Genomic DNA, 23634 nt, shown 5'->3' with positions numbered 1-23634 from the left:
ATCACATCACAGCTGGTTCCTGTCATCTGGGCGGTGTGCACCCACCACAGTTTCACTGACCCGCCCTCTCACTGATGGATAGTAGGGTTGCCCCCACTCTACTGTGGCTGTGTTGCCATGGAGTTGATTTAGATGGAGAGCAGCCCCATGTGACAGAGTAGAACTGCCCGATCAGCTGCGGAGGTCATAATCTTAACTGAGGCGGATTGCCAGGCCTTTCTTCTGTGGGGCTACTTAGTGGGTTCAACCTGCCAGCCCTTCACCTAGCAGCTAAGTACATCAGTATCATGCCATCAGATTTCGTCCTACTCGCTGACCCCAAAATAGTGCTTCTGGGAACATCTTTTTTGTTTGTTTGTTTGTTTGTTTTTAATTTTTTTTTTCCGGGAACATCTTTCTACATGTTCCTGTGTAGAACTCGGTACGGTTCTAGGGGCTGCATACTTTGGAGGGAGGTGCTGGATGGTAGGTTTGCATATACCGATTTGCACTCAGTAAGCCCGCAATTCCACTCTGCTGGAGGGCTCCATGGCTTCACGTCACTGCCAACACTCAACTTCCTCCCATGCTTCGCCTTTGCTAATCGCAGATACAGCGTGGCAGCTTTTCATCTGTCTTTCTTGTACTAATGTACTAATGCAGTGGTCCTCAGCCTTTCGTACAGTTCCTCATGTTGTGGGGACCCCGTAACCATAAAATTATTTTCATTGCTGCTTCATCACTGTCATTTTGCTCCTTTTATGAACCAAGTGACCCCTGTGAAAGGGTTGTTCGATCCCACAGGTTGAGAACCGCTGTTCTAATGCTTTGGGGCATCTCTCGTACAGGAGCTTCTGTAAGTTACTTGTTCATATCTTTGCCCGTTTTCTGTCACAGCTGCTATGCACTGTACTCTTTCGCTCTTGACTTGGCTGAAGTTACCTTGTAAGATGGATATTAACCCCTGTGTAGACTTTGCAGATCTCTTCTTTGGCCATCTATGAGTTTTGGCCTTACTGAGCCTGGTGGCCTGAGTGGGTTAGGCGTTGAGCTGCGACCCATAAGGCCTGCAAGATCAGCAGTTCGAAACCTCCAGCCTCTCTGTGGGAGAAAGGGGAAGCTTTCTGCTCCCTTCAGGATTTACAGTCTTGGAGACCCACAAGAGCAGTTCTAACCTGTTTTTTTGGACCACTCTGAGTTGGGATCCACTTGATGGCAGTGTGTGTTTTGGGTTTGGTCCTTTGATGAAGATAAAGTTCTAGTTGCAATGTTCTAAATGCAAACGAGCATTCTTTGACTTATGGCTTATGTGTTTGGAGTTTAAGAAGCTCTTCCCAATTCCTGACTTACGTCTATATTTTGAATCCACTCAGAGCCCACATTTGCATATGGTTTTAGATAGCACTCCAGTCCAATGAATCTCCCATGAATGGGCTAGTTCCTTGTCATCTCCAATTCCCCATAACATATAAAAAAATTTAATGTTTCTCCCCATTCAATTGTGGTTCCTCATCTCTCAGACATTATTTCCTTTTTTTCACTTAAAAAACCATTTTATTGATGGCTCATAGGCTCTTATCACAATCCATACATACATCTATTGTGTCCAGCACATTTGTACATATGTTGCCATCATCATTCTCAAAACATTTTCTTTCTACTTGGCCCTTGATATCAGCTCATTTCCCTCCTCCCACACCCTCCCTCCCTCATGAACCCTTGATAATTGATACATTTACTTTTTTCGTGTCTTACACTGACGCATGCCTACCTTCACCTACTTTTCTATTGTCCACCCCCCTGGAAGGGGGTTCTATGTAGATCATTGTCATCAGTCCCCCCTTTCTCCTCCACCTTCCCTTACTCTCCTGGCATCACTGCTCGCATCATTGGTCCTGAGGGCTTTATCCCTCTTGGGTTCCTTGCTTCTTTTCTTTTTTTTTTATTAATCATTTTATTAGGGGCTGATACAACTCTTATCACAATACATACATACATCAATTGTGCGAAGCACATTTGTACATTCATTGCCCTCATCATTCTCAAAACATTTGCTCTCCACTTAAGCCCCTGGAATCAGGTCCTCTTCCTCCCCCACCTCCCTGCTTCCTCCTCCCTCATGAACCCTTGATAATTTATAAATTATTATTTTGTCATATCTTGCCCTGTCTGACGTCTCCCATCGCCCACTTTTCTGTTGTCCGTCCCCCAGGGAGGAGGTCACATGTAGATCCTTGTAATCATTTCCCTCTTTCCAACCCACCATCCCTCTACCCTACCAGTATCGCCACTCACACCACTGGTCCTGAAGGGATCATCCGCCCTGGATTCCCTGTGCTTCCAGTTCCTATCTGTACCAGTGTCCATCCTCTGGTCTAGCCAGACTTGCAAGGTAGAATTCGGATTGTGATAGTGGGGGCTGGTTGGGGGGGGGAGCACTTAGGAACTAGAGGAAAGTTGTATTTTTCATCGTTGTTACATCACACCCTGAATGGCTCGTCTCCTCCCTGAGACCCTTCTGTAAAGGGATGTCCAGTGACCTATAAATGGGCTTTGGGTCTCCACTCTGCACTCCCCCCACCTCATTCACTATGGTAAGATTTTTTGTTCTGATGATGCCTGATACCTGATACCTTTGACACCTCGTGATCACACTGGCTGGTGTGTTTCTTCCATGTGGGCTTTGTGGCTTCTGAGCTAGATGGCCTCTTGTTTACCTTCAAGCCTTTAAGACCCCAAATGCTGTATCTTTTGATAGCCGGGCACCATCAACTTTCTTCACCTCATTTGCTTATGTACCCATTTTGTCTTCAGTGATCATGTCGGGAAGGTGAGCATCACAGAATGGCAGATTATTAGAACAAAATGTTCTTGCATTGAGGGAGTACTTGAGTTGAGGCTCAATGTCCTTCTACCTTAATGCTAACCCTATAAATATATGCACATAGATCTATTTCCCCATCCTCATATATAAATATATTTACATAGGTACATGTCTGTATCTAGATCTCTATAAATGCCCTTTGCCTCTCAGCTCTTTCCTCTCTTTCTTTGAACTTTCCTCCTGTCCAACTATCTTGCTCAATCCCCACCAGGGTTTCAGCAATTCCTCTTGGTTACATTACCCTTGATCATGCCCTACCAGGCCACCCATACCCTCCTCACCACCAATTTGGATCACTTGTTTTTCCCTTGTCTCTGGGTTTGTTAACACCACTACCTTTCCTCCCACCTCCTCCTCTCCCATGTCCCCCCGGAACTGTCGGTACCATTGTTTTCTCCTCCAGATTGTTCATCCAGCCTATCTTATTTAGATAGACCTGGGGAGATAATAACATGCACAAAAACAAGACAGAGCAAAACCAAACAACAATATACAACAAAACAAGACAATGATAAAAAAAAAAAAACACAACAAGAAAGAAAAGCTTGTAGTTAGTTCAAGGATTGTTTGTTGGCCTTTAGGTGTGTTTTCCAGTCCAGTCTGTTGGGGCACCACGCCCTGGACCCAAAGTCCAACTTCAGCATCCCTGGGGACCTCACCACTCCATTCCCTTGTTCTGGTCCCCCCTCCCCCCCTTAGTGTTTTGCCTCGGTGTGTCGGGATCAGATCGGGGTTAAGTCCCACACTGTGTCTCTGGACATTATTCCCATGGATAAAGTGGCCTGTGTCTCCAGCTGTTCTTTTCCATGAATCTATAGCCATCCGTGCTTGCTTCACGTTTTATTATCCTGTTTTTGTCGTAGCGGCTTTATAGTGTGTGGTAATGAGGGGCCCAGCAAGGCGTGTCCCACTGCCCCACCCCCAAACTCTGTTTTTCATTTAAAACAAACTTACTCAGCTCATTCTGGACCATTTTTCTTTCATATCAATTTAAGATTTTGCTATAAGTTTATCAAATTCCTTAAACATATTTACTTTTTAGACTAATAATGAATTTAGAGATTATTTAGCAAGAGCTGTGACATCTTTTTTATCTTAACTCACTCCATCTAAGAGCGTGGAACATGCCTCTGCAGTCACTCAGCTCCTTTCCATGCAGACATCATTTTGAGCCAGCTGGAGAGTTGGTGAAGAACAAGTAGATTCACCACGTGTTAGCATTTCGCCATTTTGCGTTTTCACATCTTGCTGCATGTCGGCGAGAGAAAGAAGCTGCTGCCTGCTCCTGTACAGAGTGACCCTCTCAGAGACCCGGCAGAGGGTTCCTTCCTGTCTGTCTCTCAGAATCAACTCAAGGGCAGTGTCGTTTCTGCCTGCATGTCTATACATGCCCCCCTGCCACCCCACCCCCACACGCTGGCTCATCTGACCTAGTTACCAACGTTATGCCCTTTTACCCAGAGCAGTAAAAAAAACAATAATAATAATTATTAGAACTCTAGGGGGAGGGAGTGGAAAAAATGAGAAGCTGATACCAAGGGCTCAAGTAGAAAGAACATGTTTTGAAAAAATACAAATGTGCTTGACACAATGGATGGATGTATGGACTGTGATGAGTTGTATTAGCCCCCAATAAAATGATTTTTTTTAAAAAAACTAACGTTTTCTTCATACAGATTTAAAAAGGTATCCTTGGTTACAGGAATTTCTGTGTACATCATAATTTTTTTCACTATTGCGACTCATGTCTCTTTTTATGACTATTGTTTTCTAGTTGCCTGTTTTGTCTCACACAGTTGAAAAAGAGAGATTGTTCTTCTAATTTGTTAAGGGTGATATTTTACGAGCGTTAGTGTTGATTCTTGTGAATTACTTCCCTGTCCTCTGGTTCACAGAGTCTAATGACCTAGACTTCTAGGGAGCTACCCTTTTGACAATAGTGATGACTTTGTTGCTTCCTCCTTATCCTGATACCTCTTATTTCAGTTTCTTTCCTGGTAGCATGTTGGGGGCTTCCCCGGCTTTGTCGAAACTGCGGCTCTGCTAGTGAATAGCTTTGTCTTTGGTTTTTTAATCATTTTATTGGGGTCTCGGACAGCTCTGACAGTAACACTCCGGCATCTTTGTCGTGATGTGCTCAGTTTTAAGAGAAGGAATCCAGTTTGTTTTGGGTGTGCGGTTGTTACCTCGCTGAGGCGCGCTCTGTTATTTCTAGTTTATCGAGAGCTGTCATTGTGGATAGGTGTTCAACCTTATCAAATACTTTTCCAGTATTTGAACCCAAAGGAATCAGATGGCGCCCCATAGGCTGCATACCCAAATCCTAATCATCTGCTAAGGTTCAATTTTGGGCAACAGAAGATGAATAATAAGAGTCATTAATGCTTCTGAACTCTGCATATGTAAATTGATATATCCTAAGATTCCAATGTAAACTTGTTTTATATTTAGTTCAGCTTCTTTCGTCCTGTTAGGATTTAGAATTTAAATAGCTGGTGTGACAAATGTAAGAGAGCACCATCCCAGCCTCATCACTGCCGTTGTCAGCACCAGGTGAGCTATGTGAGACACACTTTCTACTGGGACACGGGCCGGATGGAGCCACGGGCGCTTGCCAGCAATGTTCGCTCTTGTTGGTGAGAGATTCCCGAAGCTCTCTCAATTCTTCTCAAATCCAAGGTGGGTTTTTCAAAAGGCAAAATTTTTCTCCCATAATATAATCATGCCTCATTATGGTCGAAAATGTGCAAAATATAGAAAAACACCTCCTTAATGCTGCCTCTGGCAATATCGACTATGAAATCCGTGGTGACTTCCCCCCTCTCTGATCTTCTGTTAGGAATGGGCATCCCTTGTGTGGGGGGAAGGCGAGGGGTGTACATAATTTGTATTATTCTTTCTCAGCGGTAGGCAGCTAACTGTCATTGATCTTGTTTGATTTGTCCTCTGAAAATAAACAATAGGAAAGGTTTACACAGTTACCTTAGGGAGTTGCTTCACCTCATAGCAACCAGCGAAGACAGAGTAGAAGTGCCCCTGAAGGTTTCCTAGGCAGTCATCTTCTGGGGAGCAGGTCGCCAGGCCACACTCCTATAGAGCTCTTGGTGGTTTGGAACCCCAGCCTTCCAGTTAGTAGCCCTTTTGGCCACCAGGGTTCCTTAGGATGACCCTGTGTGGGTTGGTTCATAGCTGGCTGATGACTTGGAAATTCCATACAGGCCACTCCTGAGGAACCACTGTGCCCAAACTGGCCCAGCCTCATTATCAGAATCTGGACCAGCCCTTGCCCAGATCCCACCAGCCTGAAGAGCAGCTTAGGGAGGAAGGAAGGACCAGTGCAGCTGGTGCCACTGAGCCTCCGTTTGGTCCCTCACCTTCATCTTCCTTCTTGGGCTCCACTTGCTTTTATCTTTCAGGGGTGGGGAAATGGAGAAAGGAGGAGGACATTTACTTTCTTCTGACTCAAATAAACAGCACCATCATGTGGTTCCCCTGAATGCCATTTGTTTGTGTGGTGAGAGAGTGATAATCCTTGAAGGTTAAGCCCTTCAAGACTGAATTCATTCCCACATTACATTTTTTGGGTGAAACCAAGTGGTTTTAGGAACAGAAGTTAGTTTGAATGAGAATGTGTATAGATTTTGGTATAATTAGTGGGACACATACATCCCAAGGAGTCTCTTGTGCTGGAATGAGGCCCAGATCCTCAGTCACACAGTTCTATAGGAACCCCACCAGATGACAGCTTGGGATAAATGTGGGATAACAACTTCCCACTAAACCCCAGAGGCAGAAAATATAGGTGGGGCCCTATGTATTCCATGGGTCATAACACTTTACTATAGAATGTCAGATGGTGGATTCAATAACCATCTGCCCCCTCTTCCTCAATAGCCTCTCCCCTGTTCTTCTCCATTCTTTTTTTTTTCCATTTTACTGTAGCATTTGTCACTTGCTAACATGCTGTTTTTGGCCTTTCTCACCACTCAAGGTGGAGGTTCTTCACTGATACATGCCAGCACCTCAAACAGTACATAGAGTGCCCTGGATAAGGGAATCCATAAAGTGAATAAATCCTTAAAGAGGCGGCACTGTGATGGCGACAGGGAAAGGACGTCTAAGAGAGAATGCGCAGAGAAAGTCTCTTAAACTAGGTGCTCACGGATGGACTCCTACTCGCGGCTACCCTCGGCACGTCAGAGGACAACTGGGCTCCTCGGTGTTTTCAATGACTAATTTCCCAGGAAGACATTGGCAGGACTTTCTCCCAGGTGCCCTAGGTGAATTCGAACCACCAATCTTTCGGTTAGCAGTTGAATGTGTTAGCCGTTGCACCACCACCGAGCAATTTGAACGTTCTTGTAGCATCCTCTAAATTTCAGGATTCCAGAAGCTAGTAGAATGCCCATTTCCTCCCTGCCGTGGCAAGCATAATTGAAATTGACGTCTGAGCCACTGAGTGAGTTTCTCTGCATCTAAACCTAGCCCTTCCTGCAAAGCTTGTGTTTTTCCACAAGTCAAGGGTGAACAGCCGGTTGCTAACAGGCATGTGGCAGGGCCCGGGGCCTGGGAAAGAATAATCAGTGCTGACCTTGGGGCCGTGGCCTCTGGGCCCAGAACACACGGCATTGTGTTCATCAGGTGGTCATCTCAGGGCAGAGGAGTCTGCAGCAGCAGCAGAAAAAGTTGCAATGGATGTGCCGACTGGTGTTTCACTCCCCAGGCCCCCGCGTCCTCCCACATTCTGGTTTATTCTTTGCTCCCTTCCCCAGCAACGTAGCCGCCTTTTTCGCTTTTGTCCTTTCTGAACAACGGATAGTTTGGATATGGCTCAGGATTGTTATGGTGCATAGTCAGGTCCCATAATGATGTCGTCGTTAATTGCCATCACATTGGCTCTGACTCATGAGGATTCCCAATACCATAAGCAGCGTTGCCAGGTTTGGCAGTAGCTTCCAGGGCATGAAGAGTATGCTAGATCCCATTCTTACGTTCACTGTGGATTGGGAGTGTCTGCCCACCTAAGGGATTCATCTTTTCAGGACGAGATGGGATGATTTTCTGTTCGGATCCATAGGGTTTTCATTGACTACTTTTCAAAAACAGATCATCCATCAGCCCTTTATTCCTAGTTTGCCTTAGTCTAGAAGCTCCTCCGGAATCTGTCTGCCCTGCTGGTGACCTTGCTGATATTTGAAATACCTTGCCGGTGCTTCCAGCATCATAGCTATGTGTAAGCCACTAGAGAAGGACAATGACAGGCTGACGGATACTTCATCATACCTGGTCACTTAGTTATAAAGCAAGGCCTCACATCATGTGAATGGCATGATCTCCTTGGGTTACACATTGAGTTGCTAAACACAAGGTCTGTTGTTTGAGCCTACCAGCTACCCCTTGGGGGAAAAGATGAAGCTATCCCTGCCCATAAAGACTGAAAGCCCCCCAAGGCGTGGTTCTACTCTGTCGTAGCGGGTTGCCATGAGCTGGTGTTGACTTGATGAGAATGAGGGTCGTGTTATTGTTGCCCATCACTTCCCACAACCAAACTTACGCTCTGCTGCCTAGCCCTTAAGTTCCGTCCATCTCCGCATATGCTATATACTGGTTTATACTCCAATGAAATGGGTCTCTTCTCCCCCCCACACACACCCTAACAATAATGACAAAAGGTTTATTATTACGTATAACTGAATATTTCTTCTTTCTATTTTACTGGCTTTCCATCTGATTCCAAGTTAAATGAAAGGAATATAAAGTAACAACAGTCACATAACACTCATTCACTGCCATTGAGTGGACGCCCACTCAGAGCGGCCCTGTAGAACAGGGAGCACTGCCCATCCGGGAAGTGCTTCTATTGGAGCCAGTCACGGTTTCACTTCACCTCCAAAATGATGTCCTGAGGAAGGTACATTTTACCTAGGGCAGAAGCAAGGTACAATGATGTTAAGGAACTTCCTTAGGGCAGTGGTTCTCAACCCGTGGGTTGTGACCCCTTTGGGGGTCGAACGAACCTTTCACAGGGGTCACCTAAGATCATGTGAAAGCACCTATTTCCTATGGTCTTAGGAACCGAGACACCGCGCCTCTATCCGTCTCCAGGTGGCTCCGCCCAATGCAGATACGCCCAATAGGAGTGCCCAGCATGAAGATTGTTACCCATGCTACACCATGCTTCAAGACAAAATTTCATTTATTTGTCATTAGAAATAAATATTTCATAATCTGTGATTAATCACTATGTTTCAATGATGTTCTATTTGTAACAATGAAAATATGTCCTTCCTATGGGATATTTACATTATGATTCATAACAGTAGCAAAATTACAGCGATGAAGTAGCCATGAACATACTTTTATGGTTGGGGGTCACCACAACCTGAGGAACTGGATTACAGGTTGAGAACCACTGCCTTAGGATTATACAGAATTAGACTCCAAACATGTGTGTGCTCATCTCCAAAGTCTGTGCCTGTTCATGACCACTGTCCTGTTTTCAGCCTCAGGCAAGCGAACGACCAAAGACAAGGAGTGATGAATACCATCACACATTTACTGAGCTGTGTCTTGCTGTCCGCGTGCCAGGCTGTTGCACTGTGGAAGGGAATTGGAGGATTTGCTAGAGCCGGAGTTGCTCAGAGATCCTGCACTACCAGCCCTAATACCAAAACAGGAGTGGTACCCCAGAAGGGAAAAGTTTAGAAACAGTTCATCCAGGCTGAATATTTTTGGTGTTTCAACTTAAAAAAAAATAAGGAAGTTTTTAAAATGTATGTAAATGAATAAAGAACAATACAACAGACATCCATGTATCCAACACCCATTTTAAGATCTGTAGAGCTGCTCTCTCTTAGTAGGTCAGATTCTCGTGACTGTTTAAAATTATTTTTATAGGATTTCCTCTTGTTTGTCTAAGATGACAATGCTGTTGTCACCTAAGACTACTGATACACTGCTGGCGAAGCGTGTACACATTGGGCTACAAACTGCAAGGTGAGCAGTTCAAAACCACCAGGCGATCCTCAGAAGAAAAGGTGAGACTTTCTTGTGAATAGAAAGTTACAGTCACAGAAGCCCACAGGGCAGTCCAACCTCAGAAAGTTGCTATGTGTTGGAATCGACTTGATGCCGGTTGGTTTGGGGTTTTTTGTTTGTTTGTTTGCTTTTAAGACTAGCAGTAATTCTTCAATGAAAATCACTGGCGAGTGCCCATACCCCAGCCCTTGACCACCAGTGGAAGGTTGGCAGCTCCCACCCTCTCCGGGGCCCTAGAAGACAGGGCTGGAGGTCAACCTTGGAAAGCCTTAGGGAACAATTCTGCTACGCAGTGCAGTGGGGTCAACCGGTCCCTCAACAGCCATTCCTTGATCCCATCCAGGATCCTGCCAGTGCTGGTCTTCCAGATGCCTGACTGGGACCCTGCTTCTTGGGGAGCAAAAAGAACCCAACGAATGCTCTGTAATGAAAAACCAAATTTGTGCTCATCCAGCTGTCCGCTACCCAACAGGGCAGAGTAGCACTGCCCCTGTGGGTCTTCAAGACCCAAATCTTTACCGGAGCAGACAGCCAGCCGCCTTTTTCTCCCAAGGAGTGGCCGGTGGGCTCTTCTGGCGGGCCTGTGGTTAGACCTGACCGCTAGCCCCTGCACTACAGGCCGCCTTCCAACGTCCAAACTTTCCCAAAGGTTAGTCTATTTTGCTTCATCTTGGATTTCCTCGAATCAGGATCTGAGAAAGGGCTACCTGTTGCATTTCATGAATGTGATTTTAAAAACATACGGGTAATTTATTTTATTGGTTGTTTTCTTGAGAATCTCCCCAGTAGAACACACAGCAGCTCAACAAAGTCTACAAGTACATTGATTACATTCCTGAAGTGACTCAGCCACGGTCACAGTTTGTGTTTCTTAAGTGACTTTTAATCCCGACGTACCCCTTCCTTCCTCTTTAATTATTTACCATCGTTTCATTGAAGAAGCTGGTGGGTTGCTGTGGAGAATGGCTTACACTGGAATTTTTGTATGGCTTCTGACATAACTGCGCCGCTTCAGGGACCTGGCCTCTCTGTAGTGAGTGAGTTTCCCCTTTGTGCTGTGGGCCTGCAGGAGGTTCCAACGGATCCAAGCTTCCATAAATAGAAAGGATTCACTGGCCCACATGACTTAGCCTGGCTGCTGAGGACTGTTCTCGCGAGTCTTCCAAAATGCCCCAAATGGCAGGGAGTGACATTGGGAACAGCAGATCATCTCTTTTCAAAAACATATTGATTCAGAAAGAATTCTATAACTTCTCTGTCTCAGCACTTTTGTGTTGAACCATAGCGTTACAGGAGAGAATTGAGAGGAGACTAAATTGTCTGTTTCTCTTCTCTTAGACAATGCTTGTTGCTTTAAGGGTTCCTGGGCTTAGGGCCAGAACCTCCTTGGATATTATTGTCTTACCATTTCAATCTGCTTATCAGAAACCAGCCGAGACTCCCTGGAGCGTCAGGTAAGAGGAGAAGGAGTTTACATGAAACCCGGGCTTTTCTTGGTGCTTGTCGGTGTCCTGTGTTCTGTGGTTTTGCAAATCCGTAGTTTCCGGTGCTTCTCTTTTGTGCGGCCACATGTTGCTCAGGAGTGACAATAAGTGGACCTTCCGAGTCTGTAGTGACCCTATAGGCCCGGGCTTCTACAGCTGCCCCATTGGTTTTCTGAGGCTGTAAAGCTTTAAGAAATCAGACTGACACATCTTTCTCGGGCCGAGTGACAGGAAGGTTTGAGCTACTGACCTTCTGATCAGCAGTTATATGCTTACCCTCTGCATCACCAAGACTCCTTCGGATGGCTCCAGTCCACTGCCAACGAGTCACTTCTGACTCCTAGTCGACCCTGTATAGGTTTTCTGCAACTGCAAATCTTTCTGGGATCAGAGTTTCATCTTCTGACTGGGAGTGGGGGTGTTGAACTGCCTCCCTTGATGGTTAGCAGTCCAGTCGCACGCGGCCCCCACCCGACTCTTGTGGGATCCCCTTCTCACTGCCGCGGTGTAGATTAGGACTGTGTGGACCGCATAGGACAGTAGAACTTTGCCCCTTCAAGCTTCCCTTTATGGGAGCAGCCAAAGAAATCTGATTTTGTTTTCTTCTTACTTTTGCCTAATTGCCTTGACCTGCTAGTCAACTGTGATAGGATAGGGAGTCCGTTTTAAAGCAACGGTCGAGGTACAAAGCTGTTTAGATTTATTTAGTTAGTATCTTGAGGTGCATAAGAACAAAGCATCTCAATGCCAGTGTTTTCATCTAGTTTTAAAGTCTCACAAACCAAACTGAACTCACTGCCATCAAGTTGATTCTGATTCATCGCGAACCTGTAGGACAAGAGAGAACTGCCCCCCGGGGGTTTCCAAACGTGTAACTTTTATGGAAACAGATCGCCTCATCTTTTCTCCCGCTGAGCAGCTGGTGGCTTCTGAACTGCTGACCTGGTGGTTAGCAGCCCAGTATGGAACCACGAGCCTCGTGATTAATAAATCAAGGCTAAAAATTCACATAGAAAGAGGAAGACATTTGCTCATTTTAAGACAACCCCATGTCTGCTTTTATTACAAAGGTTTCTTAATTGACAAAATGTGGGGTTGCTTTGGTTAAATCAAGCTGCTCAGACTCCCAGTGACTCCTTTGGTGTCAGAGAGAACTAGGTGCCATCGACTTTTCAGTGGCTGACTTCAAAGCAGATCAGCAGGCTTTTCTCTGAGGTGCCTCTGGACAGACAGAACCCCCAGCCTGTGCCCCCAGCCTTCCTTCTTTCTTCCTTTCTTGTGGTTTGGGTGAAATTGTAGAGAGCAAATTAGTTTCCATTCCACAATGTATACCCGTTTTGTTTTGAAACATTAGTTGCAATGCCGTGTACCGTAACAGCCCTGGTCTGGCTTCCTCCTGGATGTCCATTGCCAATGGTCCTTGACAGTCTCTTCCTGTTTTGGTTGGGGGCAAAGGCTGTTTGTTTTGGTCCTGTCCGGTTGATTATTGTGAGGCATGTGTTCCTCGTCGCCAGCCAGCTTCAGCAGCCCCACATGTTAACTGATCACATCCTCCAGGGACTCTGTGCTTTGATTGGAGACCTTGTAAACAATGAGTTAATGAAAATCTTTAGATGGTGTTTAATTAAGATTCTAACACTTGATCCTTTTACTTTTTAATTTACACGGCAGTTTAAGGTTCCACTCAACAATTTCTGCACCGGTTGCTCAGCAACAGCTTCCACGCTTCACAGTGCGTGGACATGCTTATGATTTCTCTTCTGCTTATTCCCTTGACATTCTCTCCTTTTTGAGCGAAGCAGCTGTTTAGTTGAAAGGTGACTTCAGGAGATAATTTCAAGTGAAGGTTTAAAGAGTTTCTCAGAACAATTGTCTCAGGGATTCGTTCTCGATGGGTCTACTCAGTGAATGTGTTGAGAATTTGAAGCTGTTTACCACACTTTGCTCTTTATTTATTTATTTTCAGAATCCATGACCCTGATCCAAATGTGCAGTAGTGGTAGGTGGGCACCATCTAGTTCTTCTGATCTCAAGGTAGAGGAGACTGTAGTCCATGGAGACAATTCACTCTGTAGTGTGGCTCCTTCTCTGCTTCTTCATTTTCCCTCATTCTCTTGCTCCGGATGCACAGAGCCCAGGGAGCCCATCTTTGGAGACCCAGAGCACATCTGTGTTGCAGTACTCTGTGTGTGTACTCTGACACTGCTGACCTGCTGTTGATGTGCATGCCTGGGTGATGGCCAAGAAAAGCACTGACACAGGCCACGGTGGTGGTGGTGGTGGAAATAGTGGAGAACCGTCAACTCCTATAGCATCTTCATGGAATTCTACCACTAGAAGGCTCGCCTGGCTAGTGCCTCCGTCATCCCTTGTAAACATGGCCCAGGTGTGACATCTGACCTCCTCTGACTTCATAAGGAGAAAAGAAAATCAAACTCAACAGCAGTCCAAGGCCGACTCTTAGAGGAAGAGGCCAGACATGCCTCTCGTCTCCAGCCTTCTTGACCCTACTCTCCAGGCATTCCCTTTTTCTTTGGTGGGTTCAGCCATCTGCTGCTGCAGTGGCCCGACTGAACTCTCCGACAGTACTTGTGATCATGGCATGGGATAGGTAAGTTAACCGGTTATACAGTTCACTATCACAAACACTGGAGACACTGATGTTTTCCATCAGAATAGCCCATTCCCAACCAGGCCTGCAGGCAAGCCTCCCCCTGGTCCTTGCCCTCTCAGCCACAAGCTTCTTGGGAATAAATGCCCTGCCAGTAAATGCCCCAAAGTCATACCACTCCACCATAAACCTCAGCCCAAATTTACTCAGCTCTGCATATGTGGGTCAGCAAACCTCGCCAAGCCAGTTAAGTGGTAGGAGGCACCCCTGGCAAGCAGGTCTCCTGCCCAGAGACATTTTCCTTGCTCCGTGGACCAGGGAACCCACCACTGTATCTCTTGCTTCTGCTGCTGCCGCTCTTCTGGTGTCACAGGTCTCTGTCTCCTGGATGGAGCAGGTTCATGGCATAGAGATCTTGAGGTTCAAAGGAAACAATGTGCTCCTATCGCCTCTTTCTTGATGGTAGTGAAACTCTCTCTCTCTCTCTCTCTCTCTCTCTCACACACACACACACACACACACACACACACACACACACACACCATTTATAGCTCATTTTACCTAGCCATGTGACAAAATTGACCAAACATATTACTTCCAAATTTTTCCTATCACAATTAATCTCAACCCTGTTAAAAATGACTCACCGCTGAGTCATATGATCCTATCAGCACCATCCCCTCCCTTCTCTTACTCAGACTCACCTGAAAAAGAGGACATGCGTCCAGTCTGCATGGTCCCACTCAGGTGGTTGGTGGTGGTACTAGAAGAGCCTTAGCAGGTAAATCACTGCCTTACTCCCCCAAAGACCCATTTTTCCCCAGGTACCAGTGGACTAAAACATGTCAATTTGGGGTTTTTCCTATCTATAACCTTTCTATTATCAGGTAACACCTAACCCTTTGCACCACCTTACCAAACTCACTGCCAGTGAGTGAATTCTGACTCATAGCAGCCCTGGGGCCAAGGTTGAACCACTCCTTTGGCTTTCTGAGACTGTAAATCTTTTTTTTTTAAATCATTTTATTGGGGCTCATACAACTCTATCACAATGCATATATACATACATTGTGTCAAGCACATCTGTACATTTGTTGCCATCATCATTCTCAAAACATTATCTTTCTACTTGAGCCCCTGGTATCAGCTCCTCATTTTTCCCCTCCCTCCCTCACAGACCCTTGATAATTTATAATTATTATTTTTTCAAGTCTTACACTGTCCGATGTCTCCCTTTTCTGTTTTCCGTCCCCCAGGGAGGGGGTTATATGTAGATCCTTGTGATCGGTTCCCCCTTTCTCCCTCACCTTCCCCTTCCCTTCCTTGGTATCACTACTCTCATTATTGGTCCTGAGGAGTTTATCTGTTCTGGATTCCCTGTGTTTCCAGCTCTTATCTGTACCAGTGTACATCCTCTGCTCTAGCCAGATTTGTAAGGTAGAATTGGGATCCTGAAAGTAGAGGGGCAGGGGAGGGGGGTGGACATTAAAGAACTGGAGGAAAGTTGTATGTTTCAATGGTGCTGTACTGAACCCTGACTGGCTCATCTCCTCCCCATGACCCTTATGTAAGGGGATGTCTAGTTGCCTACAAATGGACTTTGGGTCTCCATTCCACTCCACGCTCCCCCTCATTCACAATATGATATTTTTTGTTCTTTGATCCCTAATACCTGATCCCTTCAACACCTCATGGTCACACAGGCTGGTGTGCTTATTCCCCGTGTACTTTGTTGCTTCTGAGCTAGATGGCCACTTGTTTATCTTCAAGCCTTTAAGACCCCAGATGCTGTTTCTTTTGATAGCCAGGCACCGTCAGCTTTCTTCACCACATTTGCTTTATGCACCTGCTTTGTCTTCAGCAATCGTGTTGGGAAGGCGAACATCAGGGAATGCCAGGTTAATAGAACAAAGTGTTCTTGCATTGAGGGAGTACTTGAGTAGAGGCCCAATGTCCTCCTGCCACCTTAATACTAAACCTATAAATATATGCACATAGACCTATTTCCCCATAATCACATATAAATATATTTACATATGTACATGTCTGTATTTAGACCTCTATAAATGCCATTTGCCTCCTAGTTCTTTCCTCTGTTTCCTTTGACTTTCCTCTCGTCCCACCGGCATGTTCGGCCTTCATTTGGGTGTCAGTATTTCCTCTCATTTACATTGCCCTTGATCAAGCCCTACCAGGCCTCCTATGAGACTGTAAATCTTTGTGGGAGTAGAGAACTTCATTGTTTTTCCCTTAGAGCCGCTGGTGGGTTTGAACTACATACCTTGGAGTTCATCCCACACATAATCTATGCCACCAAGACTCACTAGGACTCCTAAAAACCAGTTGTCCAGTCATTTGTGACTCATGTCAAGCCTGTGTATGTCAGAGTCTAATGTGATCCATAGGGTTTTCTTTTCTAAAAAAGCCTTTTTATTATGATTTGAGTGAACGTTTACAGAGCAAGTTAATTTCCATTCAACAAAGCACATACTTTTTGTCTGGTGACATTGATTGCAGTTCCCACAATGTAAAAGTACCCCTTCCATTTCCTCACTTTGTTTCTCGATTCCATCCGTTCTTCATTCCTACCTTTCCTGCCTTCGGAGCTGCATCCCTGGGCGGATGCTGCCCTTGTGGTTTTGCATGACTGATTCCTTGAGGGGGGCCACCTTCCTGGGGTCATTGTCCACCTATACGTCTGCTTCTTGTTTGGCTAGAAGTTCAGCCACGGGGGTGAGTTCAGTCCCAGGCTTGATGGGCTTTAGTCTCAGAGATTCCACCAGTCTATCAGACCGATAATCCTGTTTTGTTGTTGTTATTTGTTTTGCTGTTTTGTGTTTTGTTTCATCCCCCCCCCCCGCCCAATCCAGGATCTCCTACGATGAGCCCTTTCAGAGTGATCAGCAGTAGGAGCCAAGCACCATCTGGTGCACCTGGTCTTGGGGGTGGACACTGTGATCAGAATGGTCTGTTAATCTTTTGGACTACGTAATTTGCATATTTCACTTGTTCTGTATTCTCTCATTCTTCTCAGTGCCTTCCTTGGCTTTGGTCCTGTTGTGCTGACTTCCCCCATATTATGTATCATCTCTCCCCAGCGCCATTCCTAATGTGTGTCTTTGATATGCTTAGGAGTGCTGGTGGCATAGTGGTTACCAGTTGGGTCGCTAACGGCAAGGTCAGCAGTTCAAAACCATCAATCAGCCAAGAGAGAGAAAGACAAGGCTTTCTAATGCTGTAAAGAGTTACAGCCTCAGAAACTCACAGGGGTAGTTTTGCCTGGTCCTATAGGGTAGCTATGAATCAGAATTGACTTGATGGCAGTGAGTGAGTTTCTATCTCCTTAATGACTCTCCCTCCATTCCTCTCCCATAGCTGAATAACCACCAAGTCATTTCCCCTGTGTGTCGACCTTTTCTTACTGTTTGTTTGTTTTTGACTGAAGTAGTGGACCCACACAATACTTATCCTCATGCAACCGACTTCTCTCTCTCAGTGTGGTGTCCGCCACATCCCTCCCCGTTGCGAGACATTTCACAGCCACTCTGAGTGGACAATGAGGCCGTCTGCTTCTGTAGAGGTGACACCCTTGGGTAGACTGCGAGGTCACCTCTCTGTTCTGTGGGGCGCTAGGAGTCAGAATTGCCTGGACTGGAGGGGAGGGGCTTTTTGTCCCCTCTTAGTAGTCTAGTGAGAGTAGAGTGTAGGCTGATGGTAGGTGGAGGGAGCCAGGAAATGAGCTTGCACCTGAGGGCAGGCACCCACTCATTCAAGCTTTGTGTGATCCGCAGTGGAGTTTGGGACCTTCTCTACCACTGCTGGGGGAGCTTCCAGCAGTAGGGAAGTTCTGTTTTTAAAAAGGCCATCTAAGCTGCAGTGTGGAAAGCAGGAGGAATGAAAAGGAGGCTGGCTGATACCTTCCGGGAAGTGGTTTATTGCACTAGCCTCAAAGAAACAATGGTGAGAATGAAATTAGGGGACAGCAGTCTTCACTGTGGTGAATTTCAAGCCTCCAAGAACAGACTTTTAGAGGCTGATGTGTTTAAAGGTTTTAAACAATAGTGCCTATATTATTTTTCCTAGCAGCATGGCGTATTATTTTACAAGAATAAATAAACTAATGCCACAGCCCTCTTCTATCCCTGGAAGGCATTTGGCAGAGGCTCTCCTGGATCCATACGCAGGGATCTCGTTTGTAAACTGCTGCCAAGTCCTTGTAGGTCTGTAGTGAATACACAGTTCATTTAGGGAGGAGAGAGAGGGGTATCAGTTGCTTTGCCCCTGTGACCAATAACCAAAGAGTACATTGCTCCCCCTTCCACTCGAGGAGACAGTAGCAGTTTTGTGACGTTAGCCCCACCCAGAACTTGCTGCCTCATCTGCATTATTTGTGTTCCAGCCCGTCTGCGTGGTGATGGCGTTACTATCAACCTCACTGCCCTCGCGGCTCGCACTTGCTGCATCCTTCCTGCATGCCGCAGTGCATTCACTGCCTTCTCTGCGCCACCACACTCAACCCGCGCAGCACTCTGGGGAGTACGCCACCACACTCAACCCGCACAACACTCTGGGGAGTACGCCACCACACTCAACCCGCACAACACTCTGGGGAGTACGCCATCACACTCAACCCGCACGACACTCTGGGGAGTACGCCATCACAGCTAGCCTCCATTTACAGCTGCAAAACGGAGTGCCCGAGGGGTTTAAGTAAACTTGTCCACGGTCACATAATTTGATACATGCCAGACATTGAACCTAATTCTCTCTGATTTTAAAGGCCAAGCTTTTAACCACTAGATATTAAAGTATTCCTTAAGACAGAGGTGGAATTCTTGTTGCTGTTGTTTTTAATGTACTCTCTTATGTGGCTTCCGCCTCGATGAGATGTATTGGCGCCCTGCCTGCTTCCATGGGCTCAGGCATAGGAAAGATTGGGAGGGCAGCACAGACCGGGCAGGGTTTCATTCTGTGGGCACAGGGCTGCTGTGGGTCAGAGCCGACTCGATGGCCCCTAATAACAACCACCACCCCAACCTCGTGAAAACCCATTTATTCGGACATTTACTATGTGCCCTCCATTCTCCAGGGATGGCAGGGGACTTGAGTACACTCAGTAGTGATGGTTTCTAACGATCAAGGGTCCACTTTGCCAGGATGAAATCTAAATTCTAGCTGTAGATTTACGTAGTAACAGAAGCAAGCATGGGCAGAATTAAAGGGAGAAATAAACAAATTGACAATAAGAGATGGAGCTTTACAACTCCTTTGTCATCTCTGACAAGCAAACTGATGAAAAAAATCAACAAGGATGGAGAGGAGTCTAAGGATGCAGCCCATCGTCTAAACATAACTGACATTTCTAGAACAGTTTGGTTTTGTTTTTTCAATATCTCCAGAATATGCTTTCTTTTCAAGAACACACAGAACATTCTCTGGGCCATAAAACATAGCTCAATAAATTTAAAAACATTCAAATTATGATTTCTGACCACAACAGTATTATACTGGGAACCAAGAACAGAAATCTCTTTGAAAAGTTTTAAATATTTGGGAATTAAATAAGCAAATACCCCACTGTCATCAAGTTAATTAGGATTCAGAGCCACCCTATGGAACGGGAGTGGAAGAGCTCTTTGAGGTTTCTGAGACACTCAATATTTACAGGAACAGACAGCCTCGTCTATCTTTTGCAGAGCAGCTGGTGGGTTGGAACCATTGACCTTGTAGTTAGCAGCACAGTGCATATGCTGCAGTGCCATCAACACCTAGAGTCCAAGGAAGAAGTCACTTGGGGAATTAGAAAATGTTTTAAGGTGACTCTCTAGGAAAGAACCCAATCAGAATCTATGGGATTCAGCTCATGTTATGTTTACAAGGAAATCCATAGTTTAAAATGCCTATAATAGGAAAAAGGAGATGGAATGAATACACAAGGTCACTGTACTAAGAAGAACTGGTTGACATTCCACCATCTAAGGAGGTAGCATGTGAGCAAGAACCAATGATAATGAAGGTAGAAGTTCCAGCTGGCTGAAGGCAATAGCCAAAAACAAGGCTTGAGTTGATGGAATACCGTCCGAAACATTTCAACTCGCTGGTGAAGCACTGGAGGCACTTACTCATCGGTGCCAGGACATTTGGAAGACAGCTACTTGGCCAACTGACTGGAGGAGAACCATATTTGTACCCATTCTACATAAAGGTGACCCGACAGAATGCTCAAATTACAGAGCAGTATCATTGATATCACAAGCAAGTAAAATTTGGCTGAAGATCATCCAGAGTTGGTTGTAGTAGGACATTGATGGGGCGCTAGCTGCCAGAGGTTCAGGCTAGATCCAGACGAGGACATGCCAAAAGGGATATCATTGCAGATGTTAGATGAATCTTAGTTAGAGAATACCAGAAAGATGTTTACTTGTATTTTAATGACTATGCCAAGGCATTCTAGTTTGTGTATCCTAACAAACTATGGATCGCCTTGAGAAGAGTGGGATTCCAGAATACTTCATTGTGCTCACTCATGGGGACCTTGTACATGGATAAAGGGCAGTTGTGTGGATGGAACAAGGAAATACTGCATGGTTTAAAATCAGGAAATGTATGTTGTGCCCTCTAACCATACATATGCAGTGGATATGCTGAGCAAGTAATCAGAGAAGCTGGATTAAAATGTGATGTCAGGATTGGAGGGAGGCTTATAAACAGCTGCAATATGCAGATGATATCATCTTGCTTGCTGAAGGTGAGGACTTCGAGCACTTGCTGATGAAGGTCAAGGGTTGCAGCTTTCAGAACGGGCAACAACGGAACGTAAAGAAGATGAAAATCCATCACAACAGGTAACCCAAACCGAAAACCAAACTCACTACCATCCGGTCTTTGCTGACTCACAGCGACCCTATAGAACAGGGTAGAACTGCCCCTCTGAGTTTCTGAAAATATAACTGTTTATGAGGGTAGAAAGCCCCAGCTTTCTCCCGCAGAGAGGCTGGTGGTTTCAAACTTTGGACTTGCAGATCGCAGCCCAACTTATAACCATTATGCCACCAAACCCAATAGGTAACATCATGATCAATGGAGCAAAGATTGAAGTTGTCCCTTTTGACTTGCTTGGACCCACAATCAGTGTTCATGGAAGCAGAAGTCAAGAGATTAAAAGATGCATTGTAAAACAAACAAACAAAAAAGATGCATTGCATTGGGTAAATTTGCTGCCCAAGACCCATTAGAGTGTTGACAACCGAGGGTGTTAGTTTGAGGACTAAGGGGTGCCTGACCCAAAACATGGTACTTTCAATTGCCACATGTGCATGTGGAAGTTGGACATTGAATAAGGAAGACGTAAGAAGAATTGATACATTTGAATTTTGATTCTGGCAAAGAATCTTGAAAGTACAATACACTCCAAAACAAACAAACAAATCTCCCCTACAAACAAGTATGGCCAAGAGTGCTCCTTAGAGCCTGGGATGATGAACATACCTATTTAGATACTTGGGACATGTTGTCAGGAGATCAGTCCCTGGAGAAGAACGTCATGTTTGGTAGAGAGGCATCAAAGGAGAGGCAGGTCTTCAAGGCGATGGCTGACACAGTGGCTGCAACAATGGACTCAAGCAGAGCGACAATTGTGAGGCTGGCCCAGGGCAGTGCTTCCTTCTGTTGTCCTTAGAACCGACTTGATCACACCTAATTACAACAATACTCCACCTTATCGTTCTGCATGGATGTTCATAGACGATCCCATCATGGAGCTGATTAAATTATATTAGATCCTATCATGGGACAAGCCTCCACTGCCAAGCTGCTTGAGAATCCTGGCCCAGCCAAGTTGACCCAGAACTTGAGTATCACACATTTCTATCAGGATCCATCTATGTGGTACCATCCAGAAGTTCAGTAGTGAGAGCCAGGCACCATCTAGTGCTTCTGGCTTCTATTTTTACTTTCTTTTATTAAAATGTCAGGTTGGTGTTCACTCTGTATTTGCATGTATAGATATCCTAGCCTCTGAGTATTGTTCCAAACTTTCAGGTTAACTTTCAGGTTGTTTTGTTGCGTGTGTGTGTGTGTGTCATTTAACATCTGGTACTTTTGTTTCTTCTTTCTTAAAAGTCAGTTTAAAGTAAGTGTGAACATTTTGGCATATTTCCTGCTAAATAAATTCTTCTTCACTTTACCAGAAGCATATCATTCTGCTATCGCTAATTTCTGATATAATGTGCTTAGTTATTACTAATAATCACCAAAGAACTGAAAATTTTTCCATCCGAACTTTACTGAATTAAAGTAGGGTCAAGGTTTTCCCTAAATAGCAAAAGCTTCATTATTCCTTGGCATCTCCATATGCTTCTTTAGTGGATATCCTTTATGACTACAAAAACAAAACAAGACAAAAGAACCTCTCAACCCTGCGACTGAGTCAATTCTAACTGATACCAACCCTATGGGATAGCGTAGACCTGCCCCTGTTGGTTTCAAGGCTCTACACCGGGGAGCAAAAAGCCTCATTTTCTCCTTTGGAGTGGCTGGTGCGTTTGAACTGCTGGTCTGGGTGAGCAGCCTAACGTGTAGCCCTCTGCAGTGCAGGGCTCCTTATTTATTTATGTCTTAGCCCTGTAACGCCTGAATTTTTAATTTCAGGGAAAAAATTTTTTTGTTTTTGTTCTTTACTTTCATAGTTATCTATATATAACAACCAAAATATATTTTAAAAATATAAAATTTGCAATGCTTTTTAAATGTAACCAAATGGTCACATTCATCCATGGATTTATAGTAAATGTTATAATTAAGTGTTACAAAAACGGCACGCTCGGCGTTACAGGGTCAGACGAGATGTGGTGGGCTGTCCTGTGATAAGACTTTATATCATTTTCAATGACGTTTTCTAAGGAGTCTGCCATTCGTTCCGTGTGCTGTTGGAGTTCTTTCTGGTTCATCTCGAGTAGTAAGTGCCAGGGTGCCTCGTTGCATGTGCCCTTCAAGTTTGTAGCAAGGCAGGGCTACTTTTTGCAGTTTATTTGTGTAAAGCTGCTCATGTACAACAGAACTCAATTCGGTGCAGTCTCGCATCGTCCCCGTGACCAATACCGATAGGACCATTGTGAGCCATACTTCTGGGAGTAGATCACCAGGCCTCTCTTCCTAGACTGTCCTAGTCTGGAAGCCCTGCTGAAACCTGTTCAGTTTCATAGCCACACCAGAGCCTCCAGGGACAGGTGAGGAGGTGACTGTGCGTGAGGTGCATTGGCCGGGAATCCATCCTGGGAGTCCTACATGGGGAGCAAAGACTGTGCCCGCTGCCAAGCTACGCATCCCAGCTTGTCAAGGTGCGTGGAAGTTGCTACTCCTTGCCGTGATCTAAGATCACCCCCACCCCCCAGAGAATGGTCATGGATATTTTAACTACGGCAAAACCATTTGTTTCCGATTTTCTTTTTTCCCCATAGAAGTCCCTCGGGGTCGTTTCTAAATCCTTTCCATGATTCTTTCTTCCAAAACACAAGAATAGTTTAGGTTTTTGAATCAGCTAGAGAGCAGAGGAATTCAGCCAACCCTTTTACCTTAGCAGGAAAAATGAGTTTGTACTTAAAAGAGATAAAGGAAGAGAAACGAAATGTACCTCTCTG

At 45.3% G+C, this 23634-nt stretch overlaps 1 protein-coding gene across 3 annotated transcripts in view; it reads left to right on the top strand.

Annotated features, from left to right (window-relative positions):
• Positions 1 to 23634, top strand: part of DNMBP (dynamin binding protein) — a 115270-nt gene that overhangs the window by 5777 nt on the left and 85859 nt on the right. Inside the window, exon 1 of one of the 3 annotated variants that reach the window (XM_075535115.1) lies at positions 9768 to 9900. The exons of the other annotated variants lie outside the window; for them this stretch is intronic. The gene's annotated coding sequence lies outside the window, so the exon portion shown is untranslated. Of the gene's footprint in view, positions 1 to 9767; positions 9901 to 23634 lie in introns of those variants that run through there. 3 annotated transcript variants of the gene reach the window in all.

Source organism: Tenrec ecaudatus, chromosome 16 (assembly GCF_050624435.1).
Source record: "Tenrec ecaudatus isolate mTenEca1 chromosome 16, mTenEca1.hap1, whole genome shotgun sequence".
In the NCBI taxonomy this organism is placed as follows: domain Eukaryota; kingdom Metazoa; phylum Chordata; class Mammalia; order Afrosoricida; family Tenrecidae; genus Tenrec; species Tenrec ecaudatus.
This window is presented reverse-complemented; position numbering and strand designations above follow the sequence as displayed.